General features: G+C 37.4%; 1 protein-coding gene across 14 annotated transcripts in view; it reads left to right on the top strand.

Moving 5' to 3' along the window:
• The window catches only part of CPEB3 (cytoplasmic polyadenylation element binding protein 3), a 199,551-nt gene that overhangs the window by 14,200 nt on the left and 164,556 nt on the right, over window positions 1-20,795 (top strand). Inside the window, exon 1 of one of the 14 annotated variants that reach the window (XM_072806126.1) lies at window positions 19,031-19,182. The exons of the other annotated variants lie outside the window; for them this stretch is intronic. The gene's annotated coding sequence lies outside the window, so the exon portion shown is untranslated. Of the gene's footprint in view, window positions 1-19,030; window positions 19,183-20,795 lie in introns of those variants that run through there. 14 annotated transcript variants of the gene reach the window in all.

A 20,795-nucleotide genomic window follows, 5' to 3' on the forward strand; every position in this document is an offset into this window, starting at 1 on the left:
GAATGTGGCTACTAGCTTTCTTTCTTCGTTCCTTGAGTACACTTTCTTTCTAGAGCCTGAAGTAGCAAAAAGCATGGTTTTCTCTTTGCATAGAACATACTTCCTCTGAACTTTATCCTTTTGTTGTTTAAGGCTCATCTTGCTTACATTAGAAAACATTCTGACCTCCCAGTCTAGGTCTTGGCATCATATGGTTTCGTAACTATCTGGTACTTTTTCACAGCATTTTTATCACAACTAATATGAAATTATCAGGATATTGTCTAGGGCCTCACTCACTCAAAATTAATGTTTATAAGAAATGGAGGGGTTGTGTCTTCTTGCCCAAAGTTATTTCCCTAAAACCTTATACGAGCTTTCAGTGACTATTTGAGGAATTAATGCAAGTCATGCAGTGGAGCATTCCTCTAATCCCTGTAAAAACTTGGGTGAAATTGGACACAGGAGACATTTTAGGTTTGAGGAGATGAAAGTGCGGACCAGAATTGGTGGCAGTGACAGGAAAGGGTAGAGGAGCCATATGACTTGATAGAAGAAGAGTAAAAAAATGGCTTAAGTTTACGCATCAGCTGCTTAAAGGTGCACAGTTGAATGGCACTTGAGCCACTTTTCCAGCAGTATTTTTTAAAAGTACATTCTTAAATATTTGAATATGAAGTCTTTATTTTTAATAAAAATGTGTGTGATCATAGTAAGATACTATATTACATAGTAAAACTTAGTGTTTTAGGGAAAATACTAATTAGCATGCTAATTAATATATTTTATATAATCAACTTTACTAGAGTATTTTAATTAAAATACTATATGCCTGGGTGGCTCAGCAGTTTAGCACCGCCTTCAGCCCAGGGCATGATCCTGGAGACCTGGGGTTGAGTCCCACGTCAGGCTCCCTGCATGGAGCCTGCTTCTCCCTCTGCCTGTGTCTCTGCCTCTCTCTCTCTGTTTCTCATGAATAAATAAATCTTTAAAAATAAATAAATAAAAATAAAATACTATATACCAATGGTAAAATACTATGCACCATGATAAACATTAAACAGTGTAACTGACTACATGAGAAAATCTGAATATCCTTTCTAGTGGATACTGTGATGCTCCAGTCCAGATCCTCTCTTCATAGCTAAAGTGCTTATCCCATAGTTGATGGGAATATTAGCTCCCGATGGCATGAAGCTTTGCTTTGTTTTGTTTTTATTGGGCAAGCAGGGAACTGCCTCACTCTGGGAGCCCACAGTCTGTGACTGGCTGATTTAAGATGCAAAGACTTAGCTTCCTTACTTCATCTGAGGCAAGTCTGAGGGCCATTTCAGTTATAAGGCTCATGACAAGATCAGCTGAGTACTCAATTGTAACCACTTTGGGGGTCAATGTATTTCTCTGACTCTTCCTGCCTTCTTCATTTCATTGTAGGTGTATTTGCCAGTTGTATCCTACCCTCAATAAAACATTTGCATGCAGAACTTGGTCTCAAATCTGTCTCCAAGGAACTCAACCTATGCTGTGGTCTAATCTGCCTACCCTCTAAAGATTGTGATCATTGGACCCTCTGTGTGTGTGTGTGTCGGGATATTCTACCCCTACACACAACTTCTAAAAAAAATGTTGTGAGAAATATACAGAAAAAGTGCCCAAAGTAAATGTACAGCTTGATGAATTTTCAAAACTCAGCAGTATTTTTTTTTTTTGAGAATTTATTTATTTGAGAGAGGGAGAAAGAGCATGTTCAGGTGCAAGCAAAGCGGGCAGGCAGAGGGAAAGAGAGAAGCTGACTCCTCACTGAGCAGGGAGCCTGACACATGACTGGATCCCAGGACCCTGGGATCATGGCCTGAGCTGAAAGCAGACACTTAACCAACTGAGCTACACAGGTGCCCCTCAGCAGTATTTTTATGAAAGAAAGAACAAGGAAATGATTTTAGCTAGTGTGAAAACCACTTATAATTTCCTTATAGTGGAAATTTTGAGAGAGGGGTGTGTTGTGAAGGGAAGTTGGAAGTTTCTTAGATTTTAAGAGTAGTTATCTTTTGGTTGACTGCAGTGCACTCTGAATTGAGAGAAACATTTTAAGTCTATGATACATTTAGCTGAAAAGGGGAAAAATAATACGAGGAACCAGCAGAGAAACTGTGAATCATTTCATTAGGAGGAGAGAGAAAAAGATGATCTTCCTGAAAGTCAAATATCTATAAATCAAAAAAGTCAAAATATTGCTAAAAATTTGAGTAACTAAGATTTTCTGATGAATCAAACTTAATACTATTTATAGCTCATCTTTATACTACTCTTTTGATATTAAAGTAAAATTTCAAGAATCCGTCTATAATTTGTTCATCGCTGATAAACAGAGCTTTGACTGAGAGTGTTCAGTCCTTCCCACTAGCGCCGTAGTCTTTTCTAGCCTGGATGATACAATAGCTGGCCTCCTAATCAACTCTGCTTCTGCTCTTACCCCAACTAAGGTCTGTTCCCTGCAGAGAACCACAGTGGTCTTTTTATTAATTAATTAATTAATTTTTAAGTATTTTATTTATTTACTCATGAGAGACACAGAGAGGCAGAGGGAGAAGCAGGCTCCCTGTGGGGAGCCAGATTCGAGACTGGATCCCATGACCTTGGGATCATGCCCTAAGCCAAAGGCAGACCCTCGACCACTGAGCCACCCAGGAGTCCCACACAGTAGTTTTTTAAAGCTTACAGCAGATCATGTCACTGTTTTGCTTAAGACTCTCCAAGGGATTCCCATCACACTTAGAAACAAAATCCAAAATCTTAGCCTAAAAGACCCTACATGATCTGGTTTCTGCTTACCTTCCAGATGTCATCTTGTACCACTTTCCTCATTGTTTACTTGCTCTCTGCTGCAGTAGATTAGATGTTCCTCTAAAACAGGTCAGAAAACTAAGGCAGGGGCCAAATTTTGCCAGAGGCCTATTTTTATACTGTCAGAGGACTAAGAATGATTTTTACATTTCTAAAGGATTGTAATACGACTACAGCAACAAGAACAAAAATAATTATATTCAGGAGAACTTATGTGACTTGCAAAGCCTGTAATATTGACTATGTGGCTCTTTTACAGAAAAAGTTCGCCAGCCTCTGCTCTAAAGGCTTATTCCTCTTCCATTAAGATCTGTTCTTTAGCTGTTCGTTTTGCATCCTGCACCACCAGTCTTTGCATGGATGGGTCCTCTTTTAATTCAGGAGTGAGCTTAATTCAGTTGTCATTGAGACCTTTAATGACCATCTAATCTAAATACCCTACCAGATTCTTTCAATCATACCACTCTTTTGTTCTTTGTAGAACTCATATTTATCTAATATTTTGTTTATTTTTATTTTTCCAACAACCAGGTAGGAAGATCCTTTCTTTGTTTACTACTTTTGAGTGTTCTTGATCTTGAATTTAGATGGAAGAGAGCAATAGTAAATCTTGGGAGGCTACTGTGTAGTAGGTGCTCAATAAATGTGTTGAATGAATGAATTTGCAGATTATTTCTGTAAATGAAATTTGGGGTTTGTGGTTTCTTTTTTCATTCTTGCTTTTGTAGGGAGGACCTACAGTGCAAACAGCAACAGAGAGCCACTTTATAACTGAGAGGCAGGGGCACCTGGCTCGCTCAGTGGAAGAGCATGTGACTCTTGATCTTGGGGTCTTGAGTTCAAGCCCCATACTGGGTGTAAAGATTACTTAAATAAATAAACTTAAAGAAATAAAAAGGAGAAGCAAACCAATGTCCCTTCCTTAAGAGAACAAACTTCTCTTTTACTCTTTTCTGCTCTCCCTGGGAAAGAGCATTTCTGAAAAAGTGGAATGTTTCAAAGGGATATCTCAAAAACTTCTTGTTTAAAAAAGGAAAAATAAAAAAGGGATGCCTGGGTGGCTCAGTGGTTGAGTATCTGCCTTTGACTCAGAGAATGATCCCAGGATCTGGGATCGAGTCCCACATCGGGCTCTGGCGGAGAGCCTGCTTCTCCCTCTGCCTGTGTCTCTGCCTTTCTCTCTATCTGTCTCTCATGAATAAATAAATGAAATCTTTCCAAAAAAAGGTAAAGAAAACCTTTATTCCTTTCATCTTTTTCTTTTGAGAGAGGTTTTTCAGAATTATATAACTAATTGAGGTTTCATTCTCTAAGAGACTCTCAGGCTTTTTGGTGAAGATGGGTTTAACGATAAAGAGATGGTTTAATGCTAAGATGAGCCAGGCCTGGGCTCAAAAGAAAAGCCAACACTGCTCTGAATGGGGCTTGTTCTCAGTGATCAGGTATGGAGGAGGTCCGAGATTTTTCTAGAATTTATTTAAGATTGTCAGAGCACATGTTTTCACTTTTGGTTTGGAAAATAGATGGCCACTAAAGTAAGAAGCAGTGGGAGGCAGAGCCTGATTGTAAAGAAGAGAATGGACCATTATAAATCCCCTGGGTTGTAGCTGGGTGTGGCAGAAGGTAAGGGATGAGAGATGAGCTTTAGAACTTGAGTTTTGGAGTCAAAATAGACCTGGGCTTATTTACCGCAAGTTATGTCACCCTGGGCTAATTATTTAGCATTTCTAAGCCCTAGATTCCTTATCTGAAAAATGAGAAGAATGATAGCTTCTATCTTTTTAAAATTATTATGAAGATTAATTAAGGCATATAAAATGCTTAACTAGATGCCTACATAGACTAAGTGATCAGTTAGTATGAATATCATCATCATCATTGTCATCACCAGATTATGAAGAAATTCAATCCATTGATTTTGAAACAAACAATAAAATCTATATCCTATGGCACTTTAAAAAGATATGTCCCACTGTACTCTGCTTTCATTGTAGAAAACAGAGGGTATAGAAAGAGGTGGGATGAGAAATGTCTGTATAGCAAGATCATTGTTACTACAAAAAGCATGGGTTTAACATAGGTCATTTGACTCCCAATATTAAATAGAAAAGAGACAAGAAAATTTTTACTTGAATGTAGACCTTTCAGATAACTCATCTGCCTGTCAGTATTAGCTTTGGATTTCATATATTGACCTTTACTGCTTTATAGTTTATTAAAAATGCCCTTATACACACTAATGTAAGTCTGATTTAGGTAAGGCAGTTGTTATTATAATCTCTATTTAATTCTAGAGGAAACAAAGACCGAGAAATTGAGAACATGGTTTCTAGAATCATATTGCAGGGTTTGAATCTTGGCTTCTCCACTTACCAACAGTGTAACCTAGGGTAAGTTAACTTGGACTTCTCAGAGCCTCAATATTTTCATATGTACAATGGGGGATAATAAAGGTACATAACATCTTAGGGTTGTGTGCAATTATTCATCATGTAAACAAAATATATGCCAAAGCAAATAGTATGTGCTTAATCTTTGTTTTTGTTATCTCCCAGGGCCAGGAAGCTAACAAGTGGTAATGCTGGTATCTGAATTTAGATAATTAGATTTCATATCTAATATCCTTTCCACATACCACCTCCCATAATATTAATAATGTTGATTTCCTGTCACTGTGATGATGTATGATCCATTAACATTAGGGCAGGTGGTCCAAATTTTTTTTCCAAAAGTAATAGGAAAGCCATTTAAAGTATCCCTCTTAAAAAAAAAAAATAAAATAAAATAAAGTATCCCCCTTGGGGCAGCCCGGGTGGCTCAGTGGTTTAGCGCCACCTTCAGCCCAGGGCCTGACCCTGGAGGCCCGGGATCGAGTCCCACGTCGGGCTCCCTGCATGGAGCCTGCTTCTCCCTCTGCCTGTGTCTCTGCCTCTCTCTTTCTCTTTCTTTGGGTCTCTCATGAAAAAATAAATAAAATCTTAAAGAAAAATAAAGTATCCCTCTTGGTACAGTTGGCACACATATCTGATTCTCAGTTTCCTCAATAAGAGAACAGTTATGGCCTCAGGATAGAGCTACACCAAAAAGCTCTAGATTTTGGTTCAGTTGTTTGTAGCAAAGTGCTGAAGATACTCGTCTACCACATGAGAAGACAGAGATAGCCTGTATTAAACTGAACCAATGGGAGACTTGTAGTACAGTTGAAAAAGTGTGTTTCTGAATGAGTTGGAAGACTTGAATTCTAATCTTAGATCCACTACTTATTAACTATATTTTGAAACATCTTTGAGCCTGGGTTTCTACATCTTTATTTTTTTCTAGCTTTATTTTGGTATAATTGACATCCACATCTTTGAAGTGTGGATCCCAGTGGTTATCTTTTAGACTGTTACCTGTTCATACAATCCCTTTGTGGAAATTAGGAAAAGGTACTCTTTTTCCAAGTAGATGAAGCTCTACCTTAGGGCTCATGAATTGGGTGAGCAGAACACTTACTAGATTTTATTCTCCAGTAGCCTTATAAGCTAGCCTTTTGGTGTATTGCATAACCTGCAGAAGTGAATGTGAGGACCCTATGCTGTCTATCCACTGCACAGGACTGTTAACATCAAGTGAGATAATAAAGGTGGAAGAATTTGGTAAAGTTGAATCCTCTCTGTGAATGTAAGGCACTGGTATTACACAAACACCACTTGGTTTCAAATACTAGGACCCAAGGGCTACCTGGGTAGACTACTGACCATTGCCCTTCCTTTTGTTCTGATGATCCTCTGATCATTAACTTGTACAGCACCTATAAATTACTGGCTGTTAAAGCAGATTATGGCAAAGAAAAGTTTTCTCCATCACTTTTAGGCCTGGACCACTCTTGCTCTTGAAATCCTTGAAAACTAAAATCAGTTCTTTTGATGATTCATTTATTTTCCAAGGCAGGATGTTATAGAACACCCTGAAGTGGGACTGGCTCTTACCCATGGGTGGAATTTGGAATCCTTTGGTTAGAGCTTATCTCTGGTTTTCAGGCAAAGGTCATTGTATAAAAGCTTTGTATCAATGGGAGAAAGAAAAGTTGCTGAGCCACAATTTTCCCTCTTTTCATACCTTTGAAGCCCAAGTTGTGTCCTGGGCTCTATGGATCAAGTAGGACAAGAGGATCTGCTTGTATGAGTCACTAACAAAAACACAGCTCTAGGGCAGCCTGGGTGGTTCAGTGGATACCCAGGATCGAGTCCTGCATTGGGCTCCCTGCATGGAGCCTGTTTCTCCCTCTGCCTGTGTCTCTGCCTCTCTATCTCTGTCTCTCTGTGTGTCTCATGAATAAATAAAATCTTTAAAAAAAAAAAAAAACCAAACCAAAACCACAGCTTGAGAATTACACAAACTTGAACTTAGGTCCTAGATCTGGCATTTACTAGTTTTGTTACTTGGATAGGTAAATCACTTTTTTAAGTTTCCATTTTGTCATCTGGAATTAGGCACAGTAACTGTGGATTAAATGAACTAGTATGTGGCAAGCACTTAGCATTTTATCTAGTACACAGTATATGTTCCATAAATGTTAGGTTTTTTTTTTTTTATGTTAGGGTTTTTTAAATGGTTATTTTATTTATTTGGGAGAGGGAGAGTATAGGCATAGAGGGAGAGGGAGAAGCAGACTCCTTGCTGAGCAGAGAGCTGGACATGGACCTCAATCCCAGGACTCTGAGATCATGACCCAAGCCGAAGGCAGACACTTCACTGACTGAGCCACCCAGGGGCCCCTAAGTGTTAGCTCTTATTACTAAGCTCCCTGCAAAATACTCTGCCAGACTTTGCTGTACCTTCTCCAAGAAGCTTAGAATTCTAGTTGAGTAGTTGACATAATTATACCAGAAAAGATAAATAGAAATGCAAAGCAATAAATGCATGATACAGATAGATGCTATTGTTAGGAACTGGTGTTTGAAGGAAGCTCTGAAGAAAGGTGAGATTCTGATAAGTAGAAAAGATGTGGAAGGCATTCCATATGGGATCAGTAACATTGGCAAGCTTGAGAGCCTAAGTAAACCAACTTGACTGGAGAAGTGAGGATAATACTATCTGGGAACATAGGTTGGGATGAGAAGGGGAGAGCCCTAAATACTAGGGTAAGTGTTTGACCCTTGTCCTATAGATAATGATGAGTGACACGATGAACCTTGTGCATGGAAATGCCTCGCAGGTGGTTGGAAAGCTCTTAGGAAAAGGCTCATAGCCATAGCTAAAACTTTGGGGATAGAAGTTGAAACTGTGGAAGCTGGTAATACCTCTCAGGCCAGCTCCCTGAAAGGTGCCTGTTGATTCCAATTTAGTGAGGGAGGCTTTTGAACAGCATTTAAAGTGAAATGGTGAAACTTAGGAGATTTGAAGACAACTTAAAACATTAACTGGGTAAGGTTTGCTTCTCTGAAGTCTTCTGAAAGAACATGTGGCTTCTCAATAATTTTTTAATAGAAATTTAAAATATAAAATGAAATTAGTTTGGGGGAGAAAAATAACCCATTTAAACATCTATATTTTCTGAAATTATTCTGTAATTTTTGCATTCTTCAAAGGGTTCTTATGACTGAGTTACCATAATGAGAGTAGGAAAATGAAGAAGATCTAGTTGATTAAAGGGAAGTATGCTGTGTCAAATCAGGTTGTAAAGAGGGGTGACAATGTAGTAAGGGGACTCGATTTGCAATTCAATAAAATCTAAAAATACTGTAGGGTATTTTTTTTTTTAGTGTAGTTGACAAAATGTTACATTAGTTTCAGGTGTACAACATAGTGTTTGGACAGGTTTATCTATTTATTTACTTTTAAATATTTTATTTATTTATTCGTGAGAGACACAGAGAGAGAGGCAGAGACAAGCAGAGGGAGAAGCAGGTGCTGTGGGAGGAGCCTGATTCAGGACTCGATCCCAGGACCTTGGGATCATGACCTGAGCCAAAGGCAGATGCTCAACCACTGAGCGACCCAGGTGCCCCTGTTTATTTATTTTTTAAAAAGATGTTATTTATTTGAGAGAGAGAGAGAGAGAGCAAGCAAGTGAGAGAGCACAAGCAGGGGCAGAGGGAGAGGAGAAAACTGACTCCCTGTTGAACAGGGACTTGGAGCCCAACTCAGGGCGCAGTCTCAGGACCCTGGGATCATGACCTGGCCCAAAGGCAGATGCTTAACTGACTGAGCCACCCAGGCACCCTTGGACAAGTTTATACATTATGCTTTGCTCACCACAAGTATATCTTCTGTCTGTCACCATACAATGCTATTACAATACCGTTAACTATGTTCTTTATGCCGTGCCTTTTATTCCTGTGACTTATTCATTCCATAACTGGAAGCCAGTACCTCCCAGTCCTTTTTATCTATTTTGTGGGACACTTTTTTTTTGGTAACGATTGTATTTATTTTTGAGAGTGCGCACACACGAGTGGGGGTAGGGGCAGAGGAGAAGGAGAAGCAGGCTCACCACTGAGCCCCAACATGGGGCTCTATCCCAGGACGCAGGGATCATGACCTGAGCTGCAGGCAGATGCTTAACCAACTGAGCTACCCAGGTGCCCAAGGCACACTTTTAAAGAGTACAAATTTAGTTACTCTATAATTTCATAAATTTTTATTTTAAAGATTTTGTTTTTAAGTAATCTCTATACCCAATGTAGGGGTAGAGATCAAGAGTCACATGCTTTACTGAGACAGCCAGGCTCCTCAAGTTCACAAATTTTTGATGCATAAAACTTTTTAATGTAAAAATATGTGGGCTACTGTCCATTATTTAGACCCTCGATGAATACAGATACATAAAATATGTATGAGTATTCTTTAACTGAGGTATAATTGGCATAGAACATTGTATTAGTTTCAGGTGTGTAATATGATCAATATTTGTATATATTGCACAATGATCACCACAATAAGTTAACATCTATTACCACACAAAATTACAATTTTTTTTTCTTGTGAAACTTTTAAGGGCTACTCTCAGCAACTTTCAAATATGTAATACAGTATTATTAAATATAGTCACTATGTCATGTTATTTGAAAGTCAGCAACTATCAGATATGTAATACAGTATTAACTATAGTCACTACAGTATTATTAATTATAGTCACTATGTATAGTCACTGACATTACAGCCCTGAGACTTACTTATTTTATAACTGGAAATTTGTACCTTTGTCCATCTTCATGAATCTTTTGTTTTAAAATAAAAATTAGGGATCCCTGGGTGGTGCAGCAGTTTGGCGCTGGCCTTTGGCCCAGGGCACGATCCTGGAGACCCGGGATCGAATCCCACGTCGGGCTCCCGGTGCATGGAGCCTGCTTCTCCCTCTGCCTGTGTCTCTGCCTCTCTCTCTCTCTCTCTCTCTGTGTGTGTGACTATCATAAATAAATAATTTATTTAAAAAAATAATAAAATAAAATAAAAATTACAACTGAAGTCTAGAAACATAGGAAACATAGATGAAACATGTTCATGTTTTTTTTTTTCTGGTGGAATACACACATATGCACATTGATGTGTCATTTGAAATGGAATCTCCAGCTAATAAACATATTGTAATAAGCATACAATAAACATAAGTATTCAAATTTATCTGTAGTATTTCCTTATCACATGAAGGTATGATGAAGAATGACAAAAGTATTGAATATATTAAAATGCTGAAAAAGACTTAATTTTATTTGGCATATTAAAAGAACAGGCTTTTTTCGCATTAGGTTGTTTAGAACAGTAACTATATTATTCTTTGTTATATATACTAATTGTGCATTGTTTTCATATTAGAAGTTAATTTCTGCAGGAATTATAAACTGATGCAACCTTTTTATTTTTTAAAAAGATTTTATTTATTTATTAATGAAAGACAGAGAGAGAGGCATAGACACAGGCAGAGGGAGAAGCAAGCTTGCCACAAGGAGCCCAATGTGGGACTTGATCCTGCCCCCCAGGACAGGCAGAGACAAAGGCAGCTCAACTGCTGAGCCACCGAGGCGTCTTCTGCTGCAACCTTTTAAAAACAATTTGTTAATATGTATCTAAGGCCTTAAGCTTATGCCTTTCAGCCAAGTAACTTTTTCTTTAGAAATATGGCTTAAAGAGACATTCAGTTTGGAAAATAGTGAAAATTTGTAGACAAATGTCCTATGAGATAGGAGAAAGAGTAGATTAATTCTATCAAATTTTATTATGGAATATGTTCATTAAACGTTAAGTATAGTATCATTAAACATGGCTTTGAAATACTGTTAATGGCAAGAGAATTTCTCTTCACTTAAAGGAGTGCCCTCAGCTTCTATAATTTGAGGTAAAAGAACCTTGTTCTTTGATTTGGTCAACAAACTTTTATCCAAAAACTTTTATTTTATCTCTGAGTATCAGGCCCAGTGCCTGGGTCACAAATATGAATAGCATCTTGATTTTGGAGCTTATCTAGGAAAGATTGGTGTATAAACAGATAATTACACTAAAGTATAAAAAATATTGTAATAGAGGTATGTTTGTATTACAGAGGGATATAAAGGAGGGAATGTACAATTCTGCTTACATGTCCAGGGAAAGCTTCAAAGAGGTGACATTTGAACTAGGTTCTTTTGGGTAAGAATAGGTTATCAAGAGATAGAAAGGTTATTTCAGGCAGAAGTAATATGTGCAGACGCCTTATGGTAGAAGAGCATGGTCCATCCAGGGACCTGTAGTAGTTAGGTATGGCTGGGAAGAAGAATCAAGTTTGTATTTTATCCTCTTGTCAGGGGAAAAATAATTTAAAAGTTTTAGGAAGGGGCATATCAGAATAAAACTGTATTTGAATGATTACTTGGGCTTTAGTGTGGAAGTCATTTGAAAGGGGACTAGATGAGAGACATTAGGGTATTACTTCCCTACAGGTGAAGTGTTAAACTGGCTGCAAATGAAGAGGAGGGGATGTCAAGCAGAAATTTAGGAGGCTGAATTAATACGTTTTAGTGACCAATTGGACTGTCCCTCTGAGAGAAGGGAAAAGACAAAACCATGTTCAGATTCCTAACTTGAGTGACTAGATGGATGGTAGTCCCATTAAGTAGGATAAAGATAAGTAAACTAGAAATAAAGGCAGAAGTACATGTGGGAGAAGAGGTGCTGTAGGATCCTCAGACAGAGAAGTTGTTAGTTAAATAGTGGTTTGGAGCTTAGCAAAAAAATTCGATCTGGAAACCTAGATGGTAGTGAACTCACTTTTCCAGTTTATGAATATGACATTGTTCAGAGAGAGTATAGAATTAGGACAACCTGGAGGAGGCTCTGTTTAGTAGCCAGGAGACCAAAGAAACTTTAGAAGAACCAGGAAAGCAGTGTCTTCAAAGAAAATAGAATAGTGTTTTGTTAGTTTGCTATTGTTATGTAACAAATTACCCCAACCTTAATGGCTTAAAACAACACTCGTTTATGATTTATGGTTCTAGGAACCAGAAGTCTGATGCACCATGACTGGGTTCTCTGTTTAGATCGTTGAATCTGCTTTCAAGCTCATTCTTGTTGGCAGAATTGCAGTTATAGTTCTTGTTGTCCTTCTAGCCTGGAATCTTGGAGGGCCATCTTAGAATTCTGCTTATTACAAGTGTTTTGATTATGAAGGATGAATGGCAAATAAAATAAGAATTGAGAAGTGCTAGTTGGTCATTGGTGACTTTGTAAGATCATAGCAAGACTACGTTAGCAGGATAGTAGGGGCAGAAATCACATGCAATTAAGTTTGTGAGTCAACTGGAAATGAACGTAGAGCTAGGACTTAGAGGTTTCATTCAAACAGCCTGTCTGAATGGGAAGGAGATGCTGGGAATAATTAACTAATGAACTAAGTCTCAAGGAAACTAGGAGGAATGAGTTCTAAACTATAGATGGAGTAATTAATTATGGACCTGTAGGGGAACTCAGCTTTCTCTGAGATAGAAGGAAAGGAAGTATGGTGGGGTTTACAGATAAGTTTGTAAGGGGGCACTTGCTGGTAGGCAGCTGAGAAATTGAGGGCAAGTTTTCTCTTACAAGTTAAAGACAAGGTCAATAAAAAAGCAGGTGAAATTTTAGAATTGCTACTTTGTGGCTAGGAGGCCTTTAATAAAATTGTTGAATGAATGAATGAACTCAAAGCTAGTGGAGAGGCAAGAAACAAAGAACTCCAGGTGCTCTCCAGATTGCCCACCAAACTGCATTTGGCTCACCTGGTTCCTTTTTTGCTCCTTTTCCTCTTGTTTTGTTCTCAAACTTAGTCTGATCTAGAATTGCTTGATAGATCCTCACTCAGAGGTTGTGGATTTCCTACCTGTAAATTGCCTTAGGCTTAAAAATCTTAAAAGCTTTCTGGGTTACCTAGGGGATATCTAATTTACCATAGTTGACCACAATAATTTTTATCATCTTAGGTTGCGAGGTATTTGAAGTCAAGAGACTTTGGCTTTTTTTTTTATCTTTGCATGTAGTGCCCATAGCACAGGCTTGGCATGTAGGAAGCCCCCACTTATTTTTCTAGTTTCATCACCTAGACTTAGAGCTCCTCTTTTTACTTGGCCAGACTGTACTGTTTTTTTTTTTCTCTTTATCTTACAAAAGATAGTCAATCTTTATGAATATATGTAAGTTTTAGAAATTTAATGGAAATATAACAAAAATGCAGAAAATCGCATAAATTATGTCTAGTTTTCTGAAATTTCAAAGTAAATACACCTGTGTAACTGCATTCAGTTTTAGAAACAGTATATCACCAGCATCCCTGCAGTCCCCTTTTATGTCCCCTACCAATTATTTCTCAGCAGAGGTAACCACTATAGTGAATTCTAACCTATAAATTAGTTTTATTAGAACTTTATATAAATTGAATCATATAGTATGTCCTCTGCTCTGTTAGGCTTCTTTCACTCAACATTGTATTCATGCAGTTCATCTCTGTTCTTGAATAGAGTAAGAGGCTCTTCATTATCTTTGCCTTATGATATTCTATTATATGAATCTATCACAAATTTACTTATCCATTTGATTGTGGATGTATATTTGGATTATTTCCAGGTGCTATTTCTAATTAATGCTGCTTTGAATATGTGTTTTGGTGAACATATGTTTGCATTTCTTTTTTTTTTTTTTAAGTTTCAGTTTATTTTATTTATGATAGTCACACAGAGAGAGAGATAGAGGCAGAGACATAGGCAGAGGGAGAAGCAGGCTCCATGCACCGGGAGCCCGACGTGGGGTTTGATCCCTGGTCTCCAGGATCGCGCCCTGGGCCAAACCGCTGCGCCACCCAGGGATCCCTATGTTTGCATTTCTGATGGGTATATATCTAGATGCAGAATTGCTGGGTCATAAGGCGTATGAGTGTTGCTTTTTAAAAATATATTTATTTATTTGAGAGACAGAGTGAGATGAGAGCGCGTGTGCTCATGAACACAGAGGGTGGGGAGGGGCAGAGGAAGAGGGAGAAAGCCACAGGTAACTCCGCACTGAGCGCAGAGCACACCATGGGGCTTGATGCCATGACCCTGAGATCTCTATTTAAGCCCAAACTAAGAGTTGGATGCTCAACCGACTGTAATTATCTAGGTGCCCCTGAATGTTTGCTTTAATAGATCCTGCTAAATAGTTTTGCAATGTGGTTGTATAGTTATATTATTCTTCTACCAACAGTGTTTGAGAATGAGTTGCTCCCACAGCTTTGCTAATGTATGGTATTATCTGCATTTTCCAATTTTAACATTTTTGGATTTGTTTTATATTTCTTTGATGATTAGCTAGGTAATCATATGCTTTTTTTCCCCATATGTTCTTGAGCATTTGAGTATCTTTTGTTGAAGTCGCTTGTCTTTTTCTTTGGGATATTTACTATTATTTTGTAAGAGTCCTTTATGTATTCTGATTACAAATCTGTTGAAAAATACACATATTGCATATATTTCTCTCATTCTGTGGGTTTTCACTGTAATTCTGTCCTTTGGTAAGCAGATGTTCTTAATTTGTTTAGTTTATTAAATTTTTCCTTTATGGTTAATGGTTTTGTGACCTGTTAAATTGTGCCTATTCCAATGTCATGAAAATATTCTCCTATGTTCTTTTAAAGGCTATATTGCTTATATTTTACATTTAGACCTACAATCCATCTGGAATTGATTTTTGTGTATGGTGTGACAAGGGTGAAAGTCTCTTCTTTGCCATGTGGGTATTCAGTTAACTTCAGTATCTTTTTTTTTTTTTAAGATTTATTTATTTATTTATTTATTTATTTATTTATTTATTTATTTATTTATTTACGATAGACAGAAAGAGAGAGGCAGAGACACAGGAGGAGGGAGAAGCAGGCTCCATACCGGGAGCCTGATGTAGGACTCGATCCCGGGACCCCAGGATCGTGCCCTGGGCCAAAGGCAGGCGCTAAACCTCCGAGCCACCCAGGGATCCCCAACATCAATATCTTTTACTGAAAAAAATCCTTTCACTACTGTAGTGTTACTGTTTTCACAAATCTGGTGACCATACACATATCTGCATCTGTTTCTGGACTTTTTATTTTATTCTTTGTGTCTATTTGCTTATCCTTGTGCCAATAATCACAGCCTAATTATTATAGCTTTATGCTAGGTCTTGATATCTAGTAGTGTAAGTCCTCTAGGTTTATTACTTTTTGCCATCTAGATTGCCGTGGCATTCTTGGCCCTTTACACATAAATGTAACTTTAATCCAACAAATATTTACTGAATACCTACTTATTATATATACTAGGCACAGTGATAGATGTTGGGAATATAGCTGTCAATATGATAGGCCTGGTCCGTCCTTTAGTAGTTGGGAAAGCCACTCACATAGAGTGAGGTAAAAAAAATAGCCTAGGATAGAGCCCTGAGGAATTCAATATTTAGTCAGCAAAGAAGACTGAGAGCTAGTGAGAGAGAACACCAGCATGCCAGAGGACACATAACCACAAATGTGAAAAAAAGCAAGAAAGGACAGCATGAAGGAAGCAAAGGGAAGGTATATCCAGAAAGTGTGGTCAGTTATGTCACTGTTGCTGCAGGATCAAGCAAGATAAAGACTGACAAAACATCCATTGGATTTAACTCTGAGTGCTATTGTGAACTTAAGCAGTTTCTAGGGTGGAGAGGGGGGTATCTTTATTAGACTGTAAACTCTTAGATGGGAACAAAGTTCCCTGTTCAATTAGTGCTGAGTGACTATTATTTCATGATGATAATCTAATAGTGCTCAACTTCGTAAGGGTCAAAACCAAAAATGTTTTCCTGTTTTATACCACTCCCCTTCATATCCATTCATGCAGCTGTTGAAAAAGTAATTGCCTAAGTGGAGAATAATTTAATACTTACTCAAACCTTGGCTGTTTTAGATAATCAAAAATGATTTCATCCATCCATGCATTTAGCAAACATCTATGGAGCAACCACCAATTACCCAGGACTCATAAACACTGTTTTCGAGATGTAAGTAGGAAAGGAATGGAAGGAAGCCTAAAAAGATGTATTTCACCCAAGTACATCCCAATGAGTTAACGCTGCAGGCTCTATTTTTAGTTTTCCATGACTGTTCAAAAGGATATATGGTTAAGCTCTGTGACCCGAAGACAGAATTTTAGAAGGTGCTTCCTTTTTGGTTAAGTAAAAAACAGAATTTCAGTAGAGATCTTTATCCTTATTGGGGGTTCTCCTATAATTTATTGTTTGTTTGGTATTTATTTACACTTTGGTATCTATGTTTGAGTCATTTTTTTTTCTTTTTTACGTTTTAGAAAGATTTTATTTGGGATCCCTGGGTGGCGCAGCGGTTTGGCGCCTGCCTTTGGCCCAGGGCACGATCCTGGAGACCCGGGATCGAATCCCACATCGGGCTCCCGGTGCATGGAGCCTGCTTCTCCCTCTGCCTATGTCTCTGCCTCTCTCTCTCTCTCTGTGACTATCATAAATAAATAAAAATTTAAAAAAAAAAGAAAGATTTTATTTATTTGAGAGAGAGCACAGGGGGTAGTGGAGCAGAGGGGAAGGGACAAGCAGACTTCCCATTGACCAACGGAGCAGGGAGCCTGGCGAAGGAATGGAGAGTTTGCTCCATCCCAGAGCCTTGGGATTGTGACCTGAGCTGAAGACTAGCTTAATTGACTGAGCCACCCGGGTGCCCCAAGTCATTTTCTTTTTAGATTTGAATGCTCATTTTAGGAAAGAAAGAGCAGAAATTACTTCATTTTGAAATAGAATAAAATTACATTAAGTATGGGCAGTGCTAATTACTGATTGCCATTTATCATGGGTTAGGGCCAATGTTTATTTTTCTTTATTGTGTGAATTAGCATTAAACCCTCACTTGGGGTCAGGTGCATAAATAAATGCCCAAGTAAACCACTTTTTTTTTGTTTTTGTTTTGTTTTGTTTTAAATATTTTATTTATTCATTCATGAGAGACAGACAGAGAGAGAGAGAGAGGCAGAGACACAGGCAGAGGGAGAAGCAGGCTCCATGCAGGGAGCCCGACTCAGGACTCCATCCCAGGTCTCCAGGATCACACCCTGGGCTGAAGGCGGTGCTAAACCGCTGAGCCACCCAGGCTGCCCCCAAGTAAACCACTTTCAAGCACACCTGAATTACTTAAGAATTCCTACCAATAATATCTTGACAAATTAATTATAAAAAATTTTTAAAATCTATTTTTTAAACAAGCCTTTGTAAGGATTTTATGAGAGAACTTTTTTTTTTTTTTTTTTTTTTTTACACCTAATTGATGTACTTGAAAATGTAGAAGTTTGGTAGATTAGGGAAATCTTCAGGAATAAGATTAACCTTGAGTGATCCTGACAGACTCTGGAATGCAAATGATGAGTACAGCACTTTGGTAGAAGTGAGGCTTTCTTTAGGAAAGCAGAGGAAGAGAAAAAAGGAATATAAAATAAGTTCATAGTAGGAATAAGAAGTCCATTAGTTCTTTTTAAAAAAGCGTTTCACAGGTTGATTCACAATTGATTCACAATTTTTCCTCTTAAATTGTTTTGATTTTTCCTTAGAAATAACTAGAAACAAACAAAAAAAAAAAAAGAAATAACTAGAAACAAAGACCACTAACGCTGCAAATTGGTAGTCTCTGGTATTACTTTAATTCTAATTGGCAAAGAAAGGAAATAGAGAATTAAGACAGTTTTAAATGATGCTTAACATTTTTAGTTCCAAGTTCAATCGGCATAGTCATCAACTGACATTTACTCTGAACCCCTTGGGTGAATGGCATTGAACCAAATCCCACAAGTAATAATATCTTCTGCTTACGTGAGCAAACTGGTAGTTGAACTATTGCTCTCAGAAGCTATGGATAATAAGGGTTGATGTTGATATGTTGTGAGATTCTAGCCTTGGAGTCATGAGGTTAAGATAGGAAAACTATACACCAAAAACATTTTTTTTTGAAAAATAGAAACTGTATTTACTTTTTGTGTTATTAAAGAAGTCACTGTCCTATGCAATGAAACACTAAATGTCAAATTATTTTTTAGTTTTTCATCAAATACTATTTTAGCTTAAAAGAGTTGAATTTTATTTGATTGATCATTGTATGAATAATGCAAAGTAAACTTTCATTTTGACAAGTAAAATAAGGTGGTGAGTTGATTCAGAGCATATCGAGTAGAATCTTAAGTGAATTGTGCCTTCATTGAAAACTCAAATACAAAGAAATCTTGGTGGATAAAATGTCAGAAATTTGTGACTGAAACCTATTTTCACCTGATCTTCACGGTTAATATCACATTTAATATTAAGATATTTTTCATTCTATAATATTAAAAATGTTTCTTTTAAGGATGGTCAGATTTTAAATATTTATCTTCTCCTGGTCCTCTCTCCTTTTCTAATCCCTCTCCACCCCAATCTCTTTTTGCTCGGGTAGGATTCCTATTGCTGGCTACCCAGTCATTACCCTTCTAATACCATTTAAGGTAGCTCTGCTGGGTTTATTTGAGTCCTTCAATCCAGTTTCTCTTTTAACCTGGCTTTCTAAACCAAGTTGACAAACCAGTTTAATTTTTCTCCTTTTTCATTTCAACAATTTGTGATTCAGATTGGTAGGAAAATATAATGTAATCGGGCACAAGCTCTTCCCCTTGGAATCACTACTTGCGAGGCTTCCTCCTTTCCTTGGCTGAACGTGCTTAAGTCAGGCAGAGTACCTAGTGAAGGACTTCAGCCCCCACAGTTCCCTGTGTGCGCATGCCCTCTTTTCTTACAGTTGTCAAAGTGCTTTTGCCCGAGCGGTCACATAATCAACCTGAAAGAAGAAAATAAATATTGTACAATTTTTAATTTTATCGATCCTTAAAAACTGGACACTCAAAGGTAACTGCTACTATGAATTTGTTACTTGAGATTGGGTGATTGCATGTAAAGGAAGATCTATTGTGTGTGTGGTTGGGGGGAGGGGAAGGAGGTATCTATTTCTCGGACTTTGCTGTAAATAAGAAAAAAGAAAAAGAGAAACACAGCCAAACAAACTATATAAGCAGTTACCGAGAGACATTGCATATTAACTTTAAAAATGTTATCTTAATCTATTGCTTTCCTTTTGTTTAAAGGGTCTTATTTATTAAATGTGGGTCTTGACCTTGACAGAATGAATTTATGCAGAAAGTGAAATTTATATCTTTAAGGAATGTAGAGAAGAAAAATGGGTGTTCCTGTTATGATAAAAATTTTTAATTCAATAAATAGATTAATTATAGCCTTCATAAAAGATTGAGTCCAGCTTACTTTTTAGCTTTTTTTTTGCTGTAGTATAGCATTAATTTTTCTATCAAGAGAATGTAGTTTAAACTGAAGGCATTAACAAAAAGCATCGATACAAGTATTGGAAAAACTGAGTGATATTAAAATTATTATCAAATGCATATTTCAGCCATGATGATATGGCTATTGTAAAAATAATTCTAGCCTACTGAAAGCAACTCAGATCCCAGATTCTAATGGTTTACTGCAGCACTGCTTAAACCGAGTATGAAAATGTCTTTTTCTATGACCATTTCCTTTGGCAATGATAGAACTTTGTGCTGTTGTGAATCCAAGCTTTACTTGTCTCTTTGTGTCAGATTTTACAATACTGATCAAAGTCATGGTTTTAGAAAAGGGAACTGAGGAACAAAGTCAATCTTACGTGGGTTATATTGGTAGTAGCTGGCAATTTGTGAGGTATACTGGACTGGGTTTTGGTGGGGGAGAAAAGGGGAGGAAAGAGTAGAGTGAGGTGGCTATGAAGCATTTCCCTGAGCCCACTATTTTGTGTATGAAACTTTAAAATTGAAGATAACCGTTTTAAAGATAATCTTTAATAAAATGGCACTACGTTAATCTCATTGATCTGACATATTTTGCTTAATAGTTAAGAATGATGGCATTTCCATTTTTCAATACATTTATTTTATAACAGTTATCATGAAGATGTCCAAAGACAGCTTCTGTGTGATTCTGAATGTCCTTTCACAAATGATCTGGGAAAGATGCTTCTCCAAGTATCTGAGTTAATTAAGTAACTGCATTAAATATATTAATAACTTTGTTGCAATTATACTGAATCATCATCTAAAAATAATTATGTGTTTGGTCATATGCTCCTTTAACATCTCAAAATATTTGTTTTTAGGGTTTCAGCATTGTAATATTCATGTACTTAAAACAATTAACATGTTCTAAAGGACAAGATAGCTCAGTGATAACTATGTGTATGGAAATCTCCTGATTTTGAGTGATTACTATTTTCATCCTTGAATGAGAAAATAGGCTGTATGGCAGAGGTGAATATAGCCCTTCTATGAGAGATGGAAAATACCATACGCTCCTTTTATGGCTAAACGAAGCAGTGATGGCAATGCACTATAATTACAATGTATGAGAATTTGGGACTTTGTACTATGCTATTTTTAACACGTTTGCTAGCATATGGTAATTCAGGGTCTTCA

Source organism: Canis lupus, chromosome 29, assembly GCF_048164855.1.
Source record: "Canis lupus baileyi chromosome 29, mCanLup2.hap1, whole genome shotgun sequence".
NCBI classification, from domain to species: Eukaryota; Metazoa; Chordata; class Mammalia; order Carnivora; family Canidae; genus Canis; species Canis lupus.